This window comes from Macaca thibetana, chromosome 10 (genome assembly GCF_024542745.1).
Source record: "Macaca thibetana thibetana isolate TM-01 chromosome 10, ASM2454274v1, whole genome shotgun sequence".
Lineage (NCBI taxonomy): Eukaryota > Metazoa > Chordata > Mammalia > Primates > Cercopithecidae > Macaca > Macaca thibetana.
In genome coordinates, this window is record NC_065587.1 from 37,195,432 (window position 1) to 37,211,945 (window position 16,514).

At 56.8% G+C, this 16,514-nt stretch overlaps 1 protein-coding gene across 1 annotated transcript in view; it reads right to left on the reverse strand.

Moving 5' to 3' along the window:
- OGFR (opioid growth factor receptor) overlaps window positions 1-16,514 on the reverse strand; it is a 431,648-nt gene that overhangs the window by 130,584 nt on the left and 284,550 nt on the right. The window lies entirely within an intron of this gene.

Genomic DNA, 16,514 nt, shown 5'->3' on the forward strand with positions numbered 1-16,514 from the left:
ACCGCCCCCAGGATCCAGTCACCTCCACCTGGTCTCTCGCTTGGCGCATGCGGATTATGGGGATTGTAATTCAAGATGAGATTTGGGTGGGGACACAAAACCTAACCATATCACTGCACAGCCTCACTGCACAGCCTCACCCGCACTACCTGTGTAAGAGGCACTGGAACCCAGAGCTTTCCCCTCAAACGATTGCTGGGTGAGATGTTGTGGCGTTGTTAGATGATATGTTCCACTATTGGTCTTTTGACAGACAGGGGGATGGATGGGCAGATGGATGGGCGGATGGATGGGCGGGTGGATGCCTGCCGTAAGCACAGGGAAGTGTGCATTGCCGCAACGACATGTTGCCAAATGTTGGGGTTACCGTATTTATAAGTGTGCATGTTACTGTGTTTGCACATTGCCTCATTTGTGTACTTGTGTGTTCCTGAGTATTCCTGTTGTCCTGTTTGTGTTGCCCCATGTACACGTTGCTGCTTCTGCAAGTGGCCCGTTTGCGTGTCTGTGCGTTGCTGTGTGTGTGTGTCTAGAGAATAAAATGAGAACTGAGAGGGGCCACCTCCCTCAGAATCGCTTTCCAAACGTGGACCTCCCAAGCCACCCTTTCCTTGCACAGCCACAGGACAGACGGTGGCCTTCCCGCTCTGGACAAGCCTTGACGGGAGCAAATGCTGCCTGTCCGGAGCCTTCTGGGGGCCCTGGAGGATGCTGTCCCTGCATCACAGCTGGTGCAGAGGGTTGGGGGTTTGACCCAGGGAGTCAAGGCCTTTCTGACCAGACCCTTGGGCAGGGAATGTGGCCCCGCCAAGTCTCAGTGCCCGGAATATGATATGGTGAAAACTGCCGGCTGCCTTGCCAGGTGGACGAGGGAAGATTAACCAGGCAACAAGGGTGGTCGGTAAACGTGTGTGGGATGGACTTACAAGGTGATAGGTATATGTGTGGCTCTGGGAAAGTGAATCTGCAGCTTAAACAAGCTTCCAGAACTTCAACATAGAAAATGGATATTTTCTATCAAAGGAAACGCCTTGAGAGGCCACATCCTTATTTCTCTGATTTTGCTGTTGCTCAAGGAGGCCCTGGAATGCCCTTAGCTTCACAGCAGGAAGAGAGCACTGTCCACATTGCCCGCAGGTTCCCGCTCAAATCCAGAGTGAGCCTGCAGAACAGCCAGAAAGCCCACCCAAGGTGCCTCAGCCTGGAGCTCGTCCGCGCCGTAGAGCGGGTGCAGGTGCAGACGGCAGAAGGACGCATCAGGGCCGTCGTGGGAGTAACGCCCCGCGTGAGAAGCTCAAGACTGGACCCTACTGTTGATTTCCGAGGGAATGCCCCGCCCCTCCCAGCCGCCCCGCCCCTCCCAGCCCTGGCGCTCTGGCTGCATCTGATGCCAGGCGGAGGAGGGTCTCTGCTGTGGAGGACTTGTGATCGAATTGGCCCACCCGGATCATCCAGGATCAGCTCCTGCCATGTTGTGATATGAGAATAAATATGCATTTCAATGGTCTCTGACATAGAGCGACGATAGCCCTTGTAGTGTCTTGACCATCAGGGTGCTAGGAGAATCTTTTGTTCTGATACTCGGTCTTCGGCCCCAGATCCTAACAATGAACTCCTACAGCCTTTGCAATTTCCTGAGGGGTAGTTGCGTCCACCCAGAGCTTCTCAAACCCTTGGAATTTCTGGGGTGATAGGAGCGTCTTTCGAGCTGATGGGGTGGCTCTGGGGGCTTCAGGATGGGGGCTGGTGGCCACGGGAACCAACCACAAGATTAGAATTTTCTGCCCCAACCTCTGATCTTCAGGAAAAAGGAAAAGGGGCTGGAGGTTGAGTTGATCACCGATGGTCAGTGACGTAGCCAATCATGCCTGTGTGATGAAGCCTCATGAGACCCCAGAAGGACTCAGTGCAAATGAGCTTTGGGGTTGGAGGATGCATCTGCCTGCCAAGAGGGTGGCCCCAACTGCACAGGGACAGAAGCTGCTGCACCCAGGGACCCCCCGGACCTCCCCCAGGTATACGCCTGCTGGTCATCTGTGTCCCCTGCAACGTCCTTCATAATAAACCGGTGAGTCTGTGTTCCTGAGTCCTGGGAGCTGCTGCAGCAAATCACTCCAGCCTGGGGAGGGGCTCACGGGACCCGGTTTATAGCTATGTGGACAGAAGCCCCTGGAGCTTGCAGTTGACTTCGAAAGTGAGGGCAGCCCTGTGGGACTCAGCCCTCACTCTGCGGGGTCTGACGCCATCTCTGGGTGGACAGTGTCAGAATTGAATTGAAGGACACCAGCTGGCATGTGCTGGAGAACTGCTTGGTGCTGGGACAAGTCACCACCCCCTGGGTCGGGAGTGCTGTGTCCGGTGCTGTGAGGGTAGGAAGAACAATTTGGTTTTTTCCCATATCTTCTCAGACCTTCCTGCCTTGAGGTCTGTACCCTTGATCAAACCTGCACTTTATAGGATCAGGGACTGGGGCGGGGACATCTTCAGCCTAGCCGCAGCTGGGAACTTCGAGGACCATCCTGAGAGCTGCCTCGCCCAACCTAGAGAACAGTGGAGATCAGCCGGGTGCTGCACCCCCAGGGCAGAGCGTGTGGCAGGACCACCCGGTCCCTGGAGGTGGGATAGCATCTCAGCTGCGGTTTGCTCCCTGGGGGCCTGGCTGAGACGCGGCTGCATCCAGGACTTAACCCTGGGACTTCATCTTGGCTTTGGGGACACTTACACCAGGGGCTGCTTCTGGGGAACCGGAGCTGTGACGGTGGCTCCTGGGGAGCCTGCCAGGAGGCATTCACTGGCGGGGACACCCCTGGTCCTTCAGGGAACAATGAGATGAGGAGATAGAAGAGCCCACAGATTTTAAGGGACCCTTGGCCAAGCGGGGGCCAGATGCAGACACGTTCCAGATATTCAGGCCCATAGGAGGCGTGTCTCGGGCGGCGCAGGCCGGCATTCAGCCAGAGTGGGCATAGCAGCAGCTTCCCTGTGACTGCTGCTGGTGGGCTGTGTGGTTTAAGACAACAGGAACTTATTCTCATTGTCACCAACCACAGGGTGTGGAGGAAGCCACCACCTTCTCCAGGGGCTCCACATACAGCGGCGTCAACCTGAGTGGCTCTCGCCCCTGCTCACGGGCATCCCTGAGGGTACCTGGGGGGTGACTCTGCCAGGCCTAGGGACAGTGTGGACCCCCTTTCGGTTACAGTCCTGGGAAGCCTGGGGCGGGGTCTGCGGGATTCCTGTGCCTCCGGCCATGTGCTTCTGCAGGGACTCAAAAACGTTGGCACAGGAGGGCACCGGCTGGTTGGAATCTCTTTTAGCAACCAGCACAGCTCTGCAATCTGGTTTTTAAAAATATCGTTGGAGGGAAAAAAGGAGCATTAACTGAAGGAAAATGTGTTCTAGTAGAAATGAGCAGTTAGAATACAGACACTCCCTGTGAACCCACAGGACCTGCCGAAATCACTCATGTTCTCTCTCGTGTTCTCACTCATGCTCTCTCTCATGCTCTCTCTCGTGTTCATCAATGACACATGCTTGGCCTGTGCACGCACACATGGGCATGGGACTGGAGTCTGGTGCATGCTGCGTGCCTGCGTTGCTCTGAATCCTGTTACACGCATGGCCCCTGTTGATACGCACCCTGCTCCTGCCCACCCGGCTTCTCTCCCTCCCTCTCCCTCTACACACACACACACACACACACACACACACACACACACACACAAGTTGTACATGATATATTAAATATATGCCCATAGGTAATAGGTTTGATGGCTAAGCGAGAAGACCTGTTATTTTATTTTTCTTTAAAAAAGGGCTGAGGCTGCCGGATGTCACCAAATGAAGAATCTTGCTGTCCACATCCTGAGCAGCCCTCGCATCCCAGAGTCTGGCTCTGTCATCCTTTTCAAATGCCACTTCTGTTTAACAAGCATGTCCTCTGGAGGGGAATCTGGTGCTTCTTTGTTGGCCGTCACAGCCGGCCGGGCAGCCCCGCTCTGCAGTGGGCAGTTGGCACCCAGGCATAGGAGGGGTCATGTGCTGGTTTAGCTTCCCAGACTCACGGGGGCCCCGCCCCAGCCCTGCACCTTCTGCGGGGTCACAGAGAGCCCGTCCCATATGGTGTGGGGGATGGGCTGGCCCTCCCCCAGCAACCAGAGGCCCCATTCCCGAGGCTCCAAGGGTGGGTCTTGGGATGGGGACACCAGCCAGTGTGGAACCCAGAGCCCTTTCGCTGGGCTTGCTGGGAAAGGCAGCCCCCCTCACTGGTTGCCGAGTGGGTTCCTGGTGGCCGTGGGCAGAGCTGGGGATGGAAGAGGCACAGAGCTCTGGGGGTGCTGCTGTAGCCCCTTGAGTCCTTCCCTGCCCCCTGCTTTTCCTCAAGCTGGTTTGACTTGGATTTTTCACCTGCACCTAGACATGGTGAGCGTGGGCACTGGAACCCAGGTGGCCAGAGGGGCCCTCCAGATGCCCCCCGGGAGCCTCTCGCCAGTGGTTTCTGAGCCCCTTACTCTGCAAATGAAGCAGGAAATGGCGGGCAAGTGGCAGGGTCCAGCCCACGGTTCCATTTTCTGTAGCCGGTTGGAAAATTCTGACGGCGTCGTGCATGAATAGATTCTTGTCTTCTCTGGAAATTGCAAAGGCTTGATAATAAAGACATTTGTTCCTGAGAGGCTTCGGTCTGAGAAGAGCCGACTGGAGATAATTTGCCGCTTCCTGTGACAGCTAATGATTAGCTTCATCACAGCACGTCGCTGCCACAGATGGGTTTGTCTACACAGCCCAGTCACTTCAGAAAACACATTTGGGCCGGGCGTGGTGGCTCACGCCTGTAATCCCAGCACTCTGGGAGGCCCAGGAGGGCAGATCACGAGGTCAGGAGATGGAGACCATCCTGGCTAATACGGTGAAACCCCGTCTCTACTAAAAATACAAAAAATTAGCCGAGCGTGGTGGCGGCGCCTGTAGTCCCAGCTACTCAGGAGGCTGAGGTAGGAGAATGGCAGGAACCCAGGAGGCGGTGGTTGCAGTCATCAGAGATCACGTCACTGAACTCCAGCCTGGGCAACAGAGTGAGACTCTGTCTCAAAAAAAAAAAAAAAAAAAAAAAAAAGAAAAGAAAAGAAAAAGAAAAGAAAGGAAAAAGAAAACATGTTTGAGGAAACATAATCTGTAATCCTAGGGCCTTCTTTCAAAACATTCCCGGGCCGTGGTCCAGCTGGTTTCTATTCTGAACGCTCCGAACAGCCCTGTGTTTGGTTCCTTCCTCGGCCTGGGGGCTGCAGAGGCTGCGCTGAAGTCCTGGGGGCTCTGTCATTCCCGGCGGGGGTGTGCTGGAGACCCCCGGGGGCCACCCCAGGGCTGGGGAGCTTCTCCTTTAACAGAAGCCGAGGGCAGCTCCCCTGAGACCGCTCCTCTCCACCCTCCATCTGCCAATGGATCGTTGGGGAATTCTTGACTTTGCCAGGTAATATTAGAACTCTCATTTGGGGAAGACTGCACGCGGGTGAGTGGGTGAGATGAGGGGCCTGACAGTGGAAGCTGTGACGGCAGGCCCGGGAGGGCGGGGTTCATGATCCAACCTCATTCTGTTTACCATGTTTGACATTTCCCACAACAAAGTTAACACAACAAAGTCAATAAGACAAAACAAATGAAAGCGTGTTTATTGAATTGCGGTTCTCCGCCTGGAAGAGGATGAACTGTCAGGCCCCGAACTGGAAACCGGTAGGGTGTTTCCTTTCTGTTATTAAAGAATAAATCTCAGAATTGCGTCCATGAAACTGTCTCGCTGCAGGGTATGGAAAATGTTCATTTCCTTTTGCAGTTTCTCTCCCGGCGAAATGAATGGTAACTCTGAGATAACAGTGAGTAACAAAGGAACCAGGGCTCTGGCCTGCGGCTCAGTGGTGGGCAGGCGTGGAGTGAGAGCAGGCAGCTCCCTCTTGTTCTGTGGTTGGGATTCTTGGGGTTCCCGCAGAGCCTTCCTTGGCTACGGGGTCGGAGCCTGTGGTGACCTCATGCAGGTGACACCCTCTGTTGACCCCATCCTCCTCTGGAAAACTGTCAACCTCACTCCCCTGGGGTATCAAAGGACTTGATGAGATGACGGGCACCCAAAGGTTGTCTGTCTCCCTGTGGGCCCCCTGAGACAGAGGGGAGACCGGGGTCAGGTGCAGGAGGTTTACTGGGAGGACACACAGGAATCCCCGCTAGAGCAGGAGGCGGCCGACGTGAGGGGCGGGCCAGGACCTCTGCGGGCACCTGAGGCACCGTGCAGCTGGGGAAGCCACAGCAGAGAGGCCCACCCACCAGGCAAGGTGCAAAGCAGGGTTCGCCTGCCTCGCAGGTGCAAAGCAGGGGCAGAGGCCAGGGAAGCTCATGTGAACAGGAATGCAGGCGCTGGCTGCAGGTGTGGGCTCAGCCCCGGTGGTGAGGGTGGGGACTCGGGTTTCCCGCATCTGCTCCACCCCTTCCCTGATTATTCCTGCAGGTCGGGGTTCCCTCAGGCCCACCCCCTTCCTTGGCCCCAAACACTCCTGGGTGCCCCTTCCCATAAGTGGAGTGGGGTGAGGAAGGGGTGGATCCCCCTGCCAGGAACACAAGGAATTAGGCAGCTCGGCAGGATCCCCAGGGCTCTGCCTCAGCCTCCGTGAGTTCTCAAGGCATGGGGGTCACCTTCCAGAGTGTTTGGGGGGTCTGAGATGACCAGGGAGTCTTTGGAAAGGGGCGGTCCCCAGGAGGGGCCCAATGCGGAGTGGAGATGGCTGCTCAGGTGAGTGCTGTGCTGGGCACCCGCCTCGCTGGGCCCTGCTGGGGCTGGGGTCCACTCTGCCACATCCCCCATAGGGACCTGCTACTCATCCAGCCTGGGAGGCCATGGGCCAGTGCCTGAGGAGGCTGAGCATCTGTCTGTCCGTTCAGGCAGGGGGTATCCTCAGTGTCTAGGGTGACGTCTGCGAGCCCTGGCTTCTGCACGAGCGCCAGTGTGATGGAGGAAGGACTGAGGGAGACAGGGAGCCACTCTGCCCAGGGACAGGCCTGCGAGGCACAGGGCACAGTCAGCCACGTGCAGGCCGGGGGAAAATGGGCTGAGGGTTTGGAGATGAGGGCCTGGCTTGATTCCTTAGAGACCGTTCATTATGGGAAAGAGTGGGGCGCCTCCGGCCACCTGCTGGCTCCAAGACTAACCACAAGAGGAAATGTCAGAGGAAATTAACTTTGCTCGAGCTTTCGTGATGAGTCTGATTTTCCAGCTTCTAGAAAGATGTGCTTCCATGCTGAAGTGTGTACTCATTTGGTTTATTTGGAAGAATTAAAGGGCTTCTTGGAAAATGTTAATATCTCCTTCCCACCAGCCTGGCCACCCCAGCTTCCCCCAGGCCCTGGAAGTTACGTCTCCCTGTGTTTGGTGCTTCTGACATTGCAGAGGGAGTCCCTCCTCCTGGCAGCTCTGCCTTCCAGCCCCGAAAGCCGTTGCTGGACACAACCCAAGTCAGGGGACTGGGTTTGCTGGAGTGGGTGGCAGGGTCGTGCATCCCCCACCCCGGCCATCTGCTGGCTCTGGAGCCCTGCTCTCACCCAGTGGGTGTCTCCTGGGCCCTGCGTCCATTCCATTTTGCCTTCAAAAGCCTGAGCTGCTGCTCTTACTCACCCAAGAGAGCCTCCAGTGTCCAACAAGAGCCCAAAACCCCCAGAAAATATAGGCAGAGTTGTATTTGCTGTGTGCTCACAGACTGAGCTTTTGCTTAAGAACTTGGTGGGGCTAGGGGTGAGTGGGGTCGGGGCGAGCGGGGTCGGGGCGAGCGAGGGGGCGAGTGGGGTCAGGGGCGAGCGGGGTCAGGGGTGAGCAGGGTCAGGGATGAGCGGGGTCATTGGTGAACAGGTGGGGGTTGCACAGGGCTGAGGGTACATGGGCTGGGGGCGTACAGGCTGGGGGCGCATGGGTAAGCCCTAGCACTGAGTGGTGTAGGGGGCAGCCACCCTCCCAAAGGGGCCTAGTGGGGAGCCGCAGGCAGAACCTGGGTGAGGTGTCCTCGTAGGGACCCCAGGGATCCTCTTTGCCCTCTGGGATGGGCTATCTCTGCTGCTCAGTGGACGTCCAGCTTCTGGGGCTTGCAAATGGGGTCGCGTGTGACTCAGCCCCTTCTGTGTATGTGTGTGTATGTGTGTGTATGTGTGCGTATGTGTGCGTATGTGTGTGTATGTGTGCACACGTGTGCACATGTGTGCACATGTGTGCGTATGTGTGCACATGTGTGCACATGTGTGCGTATGTGTGCGTATGTGTGCGTATGTGTGCACATGTGTGTGTATGTGTGTATGTGTGTATGTGTGTATGTGTGCACATGTGTGTGTATGTGTGCACGTGTGTGTATGTGTGCACGTGTGTGTATGTGTGCACGTGTGTGTATGTGTGTGTATGTGTGTGTATGTGTGTGTATGTGTGTGCACATGTGTGTGTATGTGTGTATGTGTGTGTATGTGTGTATGTGTGTGCACATGTGTGTGTATGTGTGTGTGTGTATGTGTGTGTATGTGTGTGCACGTGTGTGTATGTGTGTGCACATGTGTGTGTATGTGTGTATGTGTGTGTATGTGTGTGCACATGTGTGTGTGTGTATATGTGTGCACATGTGTGTGTATGTGTGTGTATGTGTGTGTATGTGTGCACGTGTGTGTATGTGTGTGTATGTGTGTGTATGTGTGCACATGTGTGTGTATGTGTGTGTAGGTCTCTTATGCTGCTGAGTGCCTGGAAGGTAGTGAAGCTGGTGGTGCTGGGACCGAGTGGGTGGGAGTAGGTAAAGCCTGGGGGTGGCTGCAGCGCTGCACTAGTGCCTGGTAGGGCATGGCCGGGAGGTGAGCGGGGATCCCCTGGGAGTACCTTTTCCTGCACTCCCACATGCTCTGGGATACCCCTGAGGCTAGGAAGGCAGGTTGGGCCGTGGCTGCCCTGGAGGCTGTGCTATGCTGGCAGCAGAGCGGCCAGGCGGACAACATGGGTCCCGCGGCCCCAGCGGAGGCACAGGGAAGCCGGCGTCATCCTTCCGTGTCCAGGAGCAGCCCCCCACAGCCCGTGCACCCCGAGGTGTGGCTTAGGCCCAGCCCTGCCCTTGGGGTGCAGAGTCTGGCTGGAGAGGCCCGCCCAGAGCGGGGGATGGCAGGGGCCTCCTGAGGGACCTCCCCCTCTCTGGCTCAGAGGCTCTGCGCCCCACGCGCTGCCTCCTGGCTTGGCCCCTCCCGGGCTCATAGTGTGGGTGCTAAGTGCTCCTCAGATGGTTGGTGGAAGGGCATGTCTCTGCAACCGGCCCAGATGACGCACCTGCCCTGCCCTGGACGCCACCGTAAAGTTTCTTCTGCCTCCTTTGCCTGCTGCCTCCTCCCTAGGCCTCAGCTCAGTTGGCTCTTCCTCCACACGCCCTTGGCCTTCAGTGTAGATGCCCCAGGGTGGCCACTGTGTCTCCCGTGGCTGTGTGGCCTTTGGTCAACTTCATGGACCTTTGAAACAATGTGAGGCCTGGATTAGGAAGCTGCTGCCACTTGCCTTCAGAGGCCCCAGCCCCTGTTTGTGGGTGCCTTCCCATTGCTCCTGTTTGGGGGCACCCTTCCCATCTGCCTGCAATGGGCATCCTGTCCAGCCACCCCTTCTCTGTGGCGCTGGGCGCTCTGATACTCTCTTCCTCTTTCTGCACTGTCCAAACTTGCCCTTGGTAAAATAGCTGATACACTAATTCAGACTAAAGGGCCAACGACGGCTAAGGCTTAGTGTACTCTCCTTTTCTTTTCACCTTATAATAAAATATTTTTAAAACAAAGAAAACAAAACCAAGATCTGACTCTGGAATGGTATTCAGCTGGCAGGGAAGGTGTCTGGGGTCAGAGGGCCCTCGGGGACTCAGAAACAGCAGCAGGGTCTGCTCTTTAGGCAGCTGCCGGCCCCGCCCCTCTTCCCCCCTCCTGGCACCGGGATCTTCTCACTCAGGCCCCGGCCCTCGGTGGAGCGGAGCTGCCTTCATCCTGAAGCTTTAGGACATGACGCTCAAGTCACAACTGTGACATCAGAAGAGCTGCGAGCTCCAGGCCTCTCTGCAGTCGACTGTTGTCCTCGGTAAACAGGGAAGTGCCTGTCACTTCTCAGCTGGGGGGAGGAAAGCTCATTTCCACCGGTGCTTGGAGATAATGTCCCCGTGAACAGCTGTTTAGACACCACCTGCCATCCGGTACCAAGAGCTCCGCACCAGGGCGGGAGCTACACGGAGACACTGCCCATTATTCTGAGTCGTCTCCGTGGGCGGCTGCATTCCCCAGGTACAGAGATTGCCCTGCCCAGACGGGCAGTGGCCGCGATAACCTGGAATGGAGGCAGGGGCTCTCGGAGTCCGGAAGCCCCCAGTCCCCGGAGGGCACCTGCCCCTCACCATCTTCCTAATTCAGTGGCTCTCACCATGGTACCTTCTGTCATCAGAGATGGGAGTGGCCAGGGAGGACCTGCTCAGCCATGGAACCACACGGAGGCGGTGGGGGCGCCCAGCTACCCGTTTACCAGCCCTGTGTCTACAGTTCGGAGGAGGACAGAAGGCTTCCTGGAGGAAGAAGCCGGGAAGCAGCTCTGCAGTCCCCACACCCCTTGCAAGGGCAGAATTTTTAGGAGGGCAGAACCCTTTATTTCCTTAGAACAGGCGCATCCGCACACTTATTACAAGATCTGAATTCCAACGTGAGCGTGCCCTGCTGGGTTTCCCAGGTAGAGAATCTACCTCCTCTACTTCCGCTGTTTCGTCCAGCTCTTTTGTGCCCTGGGCATCGGAAGCAAATGCGTTCTCTCCCAGGAGAACAAAGCCGGTTCACCCTCTAGAGAAAGCCTGCTCTGGAAGACATTGTCAGAAAGCCGAGACTCCACATCCATCACGGCCTTGGTGAAAATCCAATTAGAGGAAACTACGTGTAAGGCTCAGATGGGGTTTACAGCCTTCTAAATTCATTCTCTTCTTCCTTAAGAAAAAAACAAACAAAGCAAGAAAACAGCCCATTTGGTCAGGCCACGGCAGACAGAATGGAAGGGAGCAGATAGTTGCCCCATGAGCCCAGCCTTGGGCACTGGCCAGCTGGGGAAGGTGTGGGGGGGCAGCCAGGGCAGCCAGGAAGCAGCCCTCCATCCGCACCGCCTCCCTCCTCCCAGCCTGCACACCCTGCTGCCACCCTCCCCTGCCCACCCGCTTCACTGCACCCAAGGCCTGCCCGTGCCTCCCCACCGTGCCCCTCCTTGGCCTCTGAGTCCCCTGCTCTGACCATGTGTATTTTATGACCCTGGTTGGTCACACGTGCCCCAACCTCCATGCACTCCATGCACTATGGCCTCACCCCAGATCCTTGACCCCTGCTAATCTGCCCCCTTCCTGGTCTCTTAAAGCTGCCTGTGCATGCTTTGGCCAGGCCTTTCTGGGGAAAGTAGAGGGTAAACAGTGCTGTCGTTCTTGCGGCTCTCGTTGCCCTGCTGGTGCGGTCGGTCGGGTTGTTGCTGCAGACTGAACTCACCACAGCCATGCTGAGAAGCGGAGCACAGGCTAATGAGGTCCTAATGAGCGACTTCCAGATGTGGGGATTGCTGGGGCGGGGGCCGCCCTGATGAGTTATGGGGACGCTGATCACCCTGGTGGGAATGAGCTCGTCCAGGGCAGTGGGGCGGGGGTTTCCTTGCACACTCAGGAAATTTGAGGGAGGGCGTGGGGGGATGAATGAGCAGGTGACGGTGGCCTAAACTGAAACGACAGCCCAGTCCCCAGGATGCCAGGGAAAGACCCTCCCTAGGGACTAAACTCTGGTGCCAGGGTGGCCAGCCCTGTGCTGACAAGCAGGCTCCCCTGTGATTGTGGTGGGAGCACCGGACAAATCTAACCCCAGTGGATAGACGTTCTGGGGAGACCAGAGGCTCCCAGAAGAGGCAGCGTAGCCTGGTGGGGATCTGGTGGGGATCTGGTGGGGATCGGCTGACGAGTTCTGAGGCCATCAGAACATCTTCACGGGCTAATCAGCTCCTTGTGCCTCCGTTTCCTCGCCTGTCAGGCAAAGGTGCTGATGGTTTTAGTGATTTAACAAACACCTGTACTGCACTTCCTGTAATCTAGGCCCCCAGCTCATCACCCCAGTGAAACTAAGACTGGTATCAGCCCCATTTCAGAGGGAGAAATTGAGGCACAGAAAGGTTAAGTAGAACACCCGGAACCCCTGGGGCTGCTGCATGTCCCTGGACCTCCCACTGCTGTGGGGGGATGAGTGTATGTGGGAAGCACGTGGTCACGTGAGATCTTTGCATGAGCATGTGCGGGAAGCGTGTGGTCACATGAGGTCTTTGCGTGAGGGTGTGTGGGAAGCACATGGTCACAGGAGGTCTTTGCGTGAGCGTCTGTGGGAAGCGTGTGGTCACGTGAGATCTTTGCGTGATCGTGTGCGGGAAGTGTGTGGTCACCTGAGGTCTTTGCGTGAGCGTGTGCGGGAAGCGCGTGGTCACCTGAGGTCTTTGCGTGAGCATGTGGGAAGTGCGTGGTCACGTGATCTTGCATCTGGTGCAGCAGTGCATCACTTACTGATGGAGAGAGTTTTGAGAAAGTCGGTGTTTGGTAGTGAACACTGCAGAGTGCACTCACACAAACCCAGACAGTGCCACCCATGACACCCTGAGGCCACGTGGTGCTGCCCGTTGCTCCAAGGCTGCAAACCCGCACAGTGTGTTGCTGTGCTGAATATGAGAGGCAACTGTAACGCAACGGTAAGCATTTGTGTCTCTAAACACACCTGAACCTAGAAAAGGTACAGCAAAACTAGGTCTCATATCGTACGGGACCCTGTGGCATTACAGGTTCATCGCTAGCCTGAACATTATCCCATGGTACGTGACTGTATTCTCTCAGTCCTCACTGTCACCATCAACCTCAACATCAACTATTCCTGCAGCTTTGTCCCACCAAGCGCCCATGGAGATGCCCCTGGAGCAGGTGCCCCCACCAAGATCGATGGAAAAGCCTGTCCTCGCCACCTCCAGGCATGGCCAGCAGCGAGTGGCTGGCTCTCCAGGAGAAGTGCTGGGTCTGAGCTCCGTCAGCGGCCGTTCCTCGGAGCCCGAGGTCCAAGCCCAACACGACTTGGAATAAATGATCAAGTTATGAATTAAACACAAGAGAAATGTAATTACCACAGGAGCCAGCTGAGAATAAAATGGATTACGCTTATCACAGTCATTAAACGGTGATCACATGAGGGCCTTTCTAATGTGCTGCTGATTAAAATCAATCTAAGCACAAATTATGGTTCTGAGTAATCGCTCCCTATGGTTCATCCTTCGTGTTCCCCAAGGAGCTGACACTGAGAGGAAGCACCGGGGCGCCCTCACAGCCTGCACATCTTCAGGGTCCACAGCCTCAAGCCTGCAGCTCAGCACAGAAAGAGACCACCGTGTGGCCCTGGACTGGTGAAGATGCTGGCCATCCTCATGCTGTGGCCAGCTGTGTCCCCAGAGCTCTGCACAGGTGCAGCGGTTAACCCTCGCCATGCCCTATGATGGGGGTCCCTGTATGGGCCCCATTTACAGATGGGGACACTAAGTTGGGGGGTGACATGATCCACACAAGTTCAGATGACTTGTAAGTGGCAGAGCCAGGATTTGACCCCAACTTCAGGATGGGCTAGGAGCCACCATTCACCGGGACACTGCATGACAACTGTGTGTGCGTGTGTGTGTGCACGCCTGTGTGTGTGTATGCACCTGTGTGTGCGTGTGTGCGCTTGTGAGTGTGCACGTGCGTGCATGTGCGTGCATGTGTGTGTGTGCATGTGTGCATGTATGTGTGTGCTTGGGGGTATGCATGTGTGTCTGTGAGGTCACATGCACACACATTCTGCTATCTGATGGGATGATGCCTGGACTTTGGCAGGTGCCCCAGATTTCTGAAGACTCATGTAATGTCCCACCATCCCCCTGAGTGGAGAGACTCTCACCAAATTGGAAGTGAGAAATTGTGGGAAGGGTGGGCCTGTCCCAGCAGAGGTCACCACACTCATCTGTCCCCTCAATGGTCACCATGCTCATCTGTCCCGGCAGAGGTCACCATGCTCACGGAACCCAGGGACCCCCATCTCAGTCCTGTAAAGTCTTTGGATCCGGGGCCACAGGCCCACCTACATTCCATCCATGTCCATGCGTGACCCTTCTGCTCTGGGCTCCCACCTACGTGGCCAACATGGTGGCATCCCTAGGGAGCCCTCGAGGAACACAGCCCTCCCAGCACACAAGCAACACCTGTGGCCAGCCAGGGTCGTTACTGTGGAGAGTGCCATTGGGGGAGGGCCGGACGTGAGGCCCACCATGGCCAGCTGTTTCCACTCGCCACGTATCTTGCCAGTCCACACAGATTCCCTTGTAAGTTTTGATTGCTGGAGAGACGTCTGCCTCTTTGGCTGGCGACATGATTTGGCTCTGTTTCCCCACCCAAATCGCATGTTGAATTGTGATCCCCAGTGCTGGAGGTGGGGCCTGGTGGGAGGTGACTGGGTCATGGGGGTTTCTAATGGTTTAGCACCATCCCCAAGTGCTGTCTTGTGAGAGTTCTCACGAGATCTGGTAGTTGGAAAGTGTGTAGTGCCTCCCTCTTTGCTCTCTCTCTCTCTCCTGCTGCCATGTAAAGATGGGCCTGCATCCCCTTCCCCTTCCGCCAAGATTGTAAGTTTCCTGAGACCTCCCCAGAAGCAGGACCCTGTACAGCCCGCAGAACTGTGAGCCGATTAAACCTCTTTTCTTTATAAACTACCCAGTCTCAGGTATGTCTTTGTGGCAGTGTGAGAAGGGGCAAGTGCGGCTGGCCTCCAATGGAAGCATGATTCACGGTTTCCTCCTTCTCGGTGCTCCCTGAGGGTGCAGAGAGGGAGGGACAGTGGGCAGGGCGGCCAACCCCTCTCTGTCAGCTGGTCATTGGATGGTGTTAGCCCTGCCTCCGGGGTCCCGCCCACAACAAACACTTATTGAGCACCAACTGTATGCCAGTTGAATAAAACAAAGGTATCAGCCTGTGGGGAACTGTGTCCTAGCAACGCTACAGACACTGAATTACATCGCCAGCTAGAAGGAAAAGGAGATTTCGGAAAACAGAAAAGAAGGGTGCTAGCGGGGGGTCAAGAGCACCAGAGAGGGGGAGTGGGCTGCAAGATGCAGTTCTATAGGATGATCAGGGCCTCCTTGTCACAGACCAGGAGAAGGCAGAGGAAGGAGCCCTGGGGATGTCGGGGAAGAGGGGGCTGCATGCCAAGGCCCAGGGCAGGGGTGGCCAGGCCTGTTGGGGGAGCCACGAGGCTGGAGGGAACAGGCAGGAGGAGGCAGGTGGATCACGCCGGGCAGGGCGGCCAGTGGCCACCAAAACCAGGGGACAGATGGGACCTGCCTGAGTTTGAAGGGTCTCTCTGGCTGTGGGTTTTCTGTCCAGAGTCAGGGTGGTGGGAATATGGATCCTCATTCCCCTCCGAAATCCACCGGCTCCTCCTCCCGCAGCCACTCTTAGTCCCTCCTGCATGCCGTGGTCCACCAAGGGGGTCCTCAGCTGCACCCCTCCGTGGTTTCCACACTCATCTGTCTCCTCGTGGTCACCACGCTCCTCTGTCCCCTCTGTGGTCACCACACTCACCTGTCCCCTCCGTGGTCTCCACACTCACCTGTCCCCTCTGTGGTCTCCACCTCCGTGGTCTCCACGCTCGCCTGTCCCCTCCATGGTCTCCACCTCCGTGGTCTCCACGCTCGCCTGTCCCCTCCGTGGTCTCCACCTCCGTGGTCTCCATGCTCGCCTGTCCCCTCCGTGGTCTCCACGCTCCTCTGTCCCCTCCGTGGTCACCACGCTCGCCTGTCCCCTCCGTGGTCTCCACCTCCATGGTCTCCATGCTCCTCTGTCCCCTCCGTGGTCTCCACGCTTGCCTGTCCCCTCCGTGGTCTCCACCTCTGTGGTCTCCACGCTCACCTGTCCCCTCCGTGGTCACCACGCTCATCTGTCCCCTCCGTGGTCTCCATGCTCCTCTGTCCCCTCTGTGGTCACCACGCTCACCTGTCCCAGCAGTGGTCTCCCCTTTGGAGGGGTCCTCACAGGGGACAATGCTGCTGTACCCTGGCCCCAGGGGTCCCCCTCAGGACACAGCCCACGTGCCCTCGGTGGTCACTGCCTGGATGGAGCACCTCATTGGCTCTTTCCCTTCCCTGCCTGCCTTCCCCACCCCCACCTGTGCTCACCAGGATCAGCCCCCAGATAATCCATTTGCAGCCAAATCCTTGTTGCAGAGCCTGCTTCTGGGGGATGCAGCCGAGACAGTGGCATTCTGGAATCTATTGCTGTGTAAGAAACCAGCCCACACCTGGAGCGATGGTCAGCACTGACCGTGCTCCTGGATCTGCAGTTTGGCCAGAGCTTGGCGAGGAGGGCTTGTTCTGCTCTGCAGTGTCACCAGGGCCTCTGCTGAGGGCAGAGGGTTCATTTCTAACT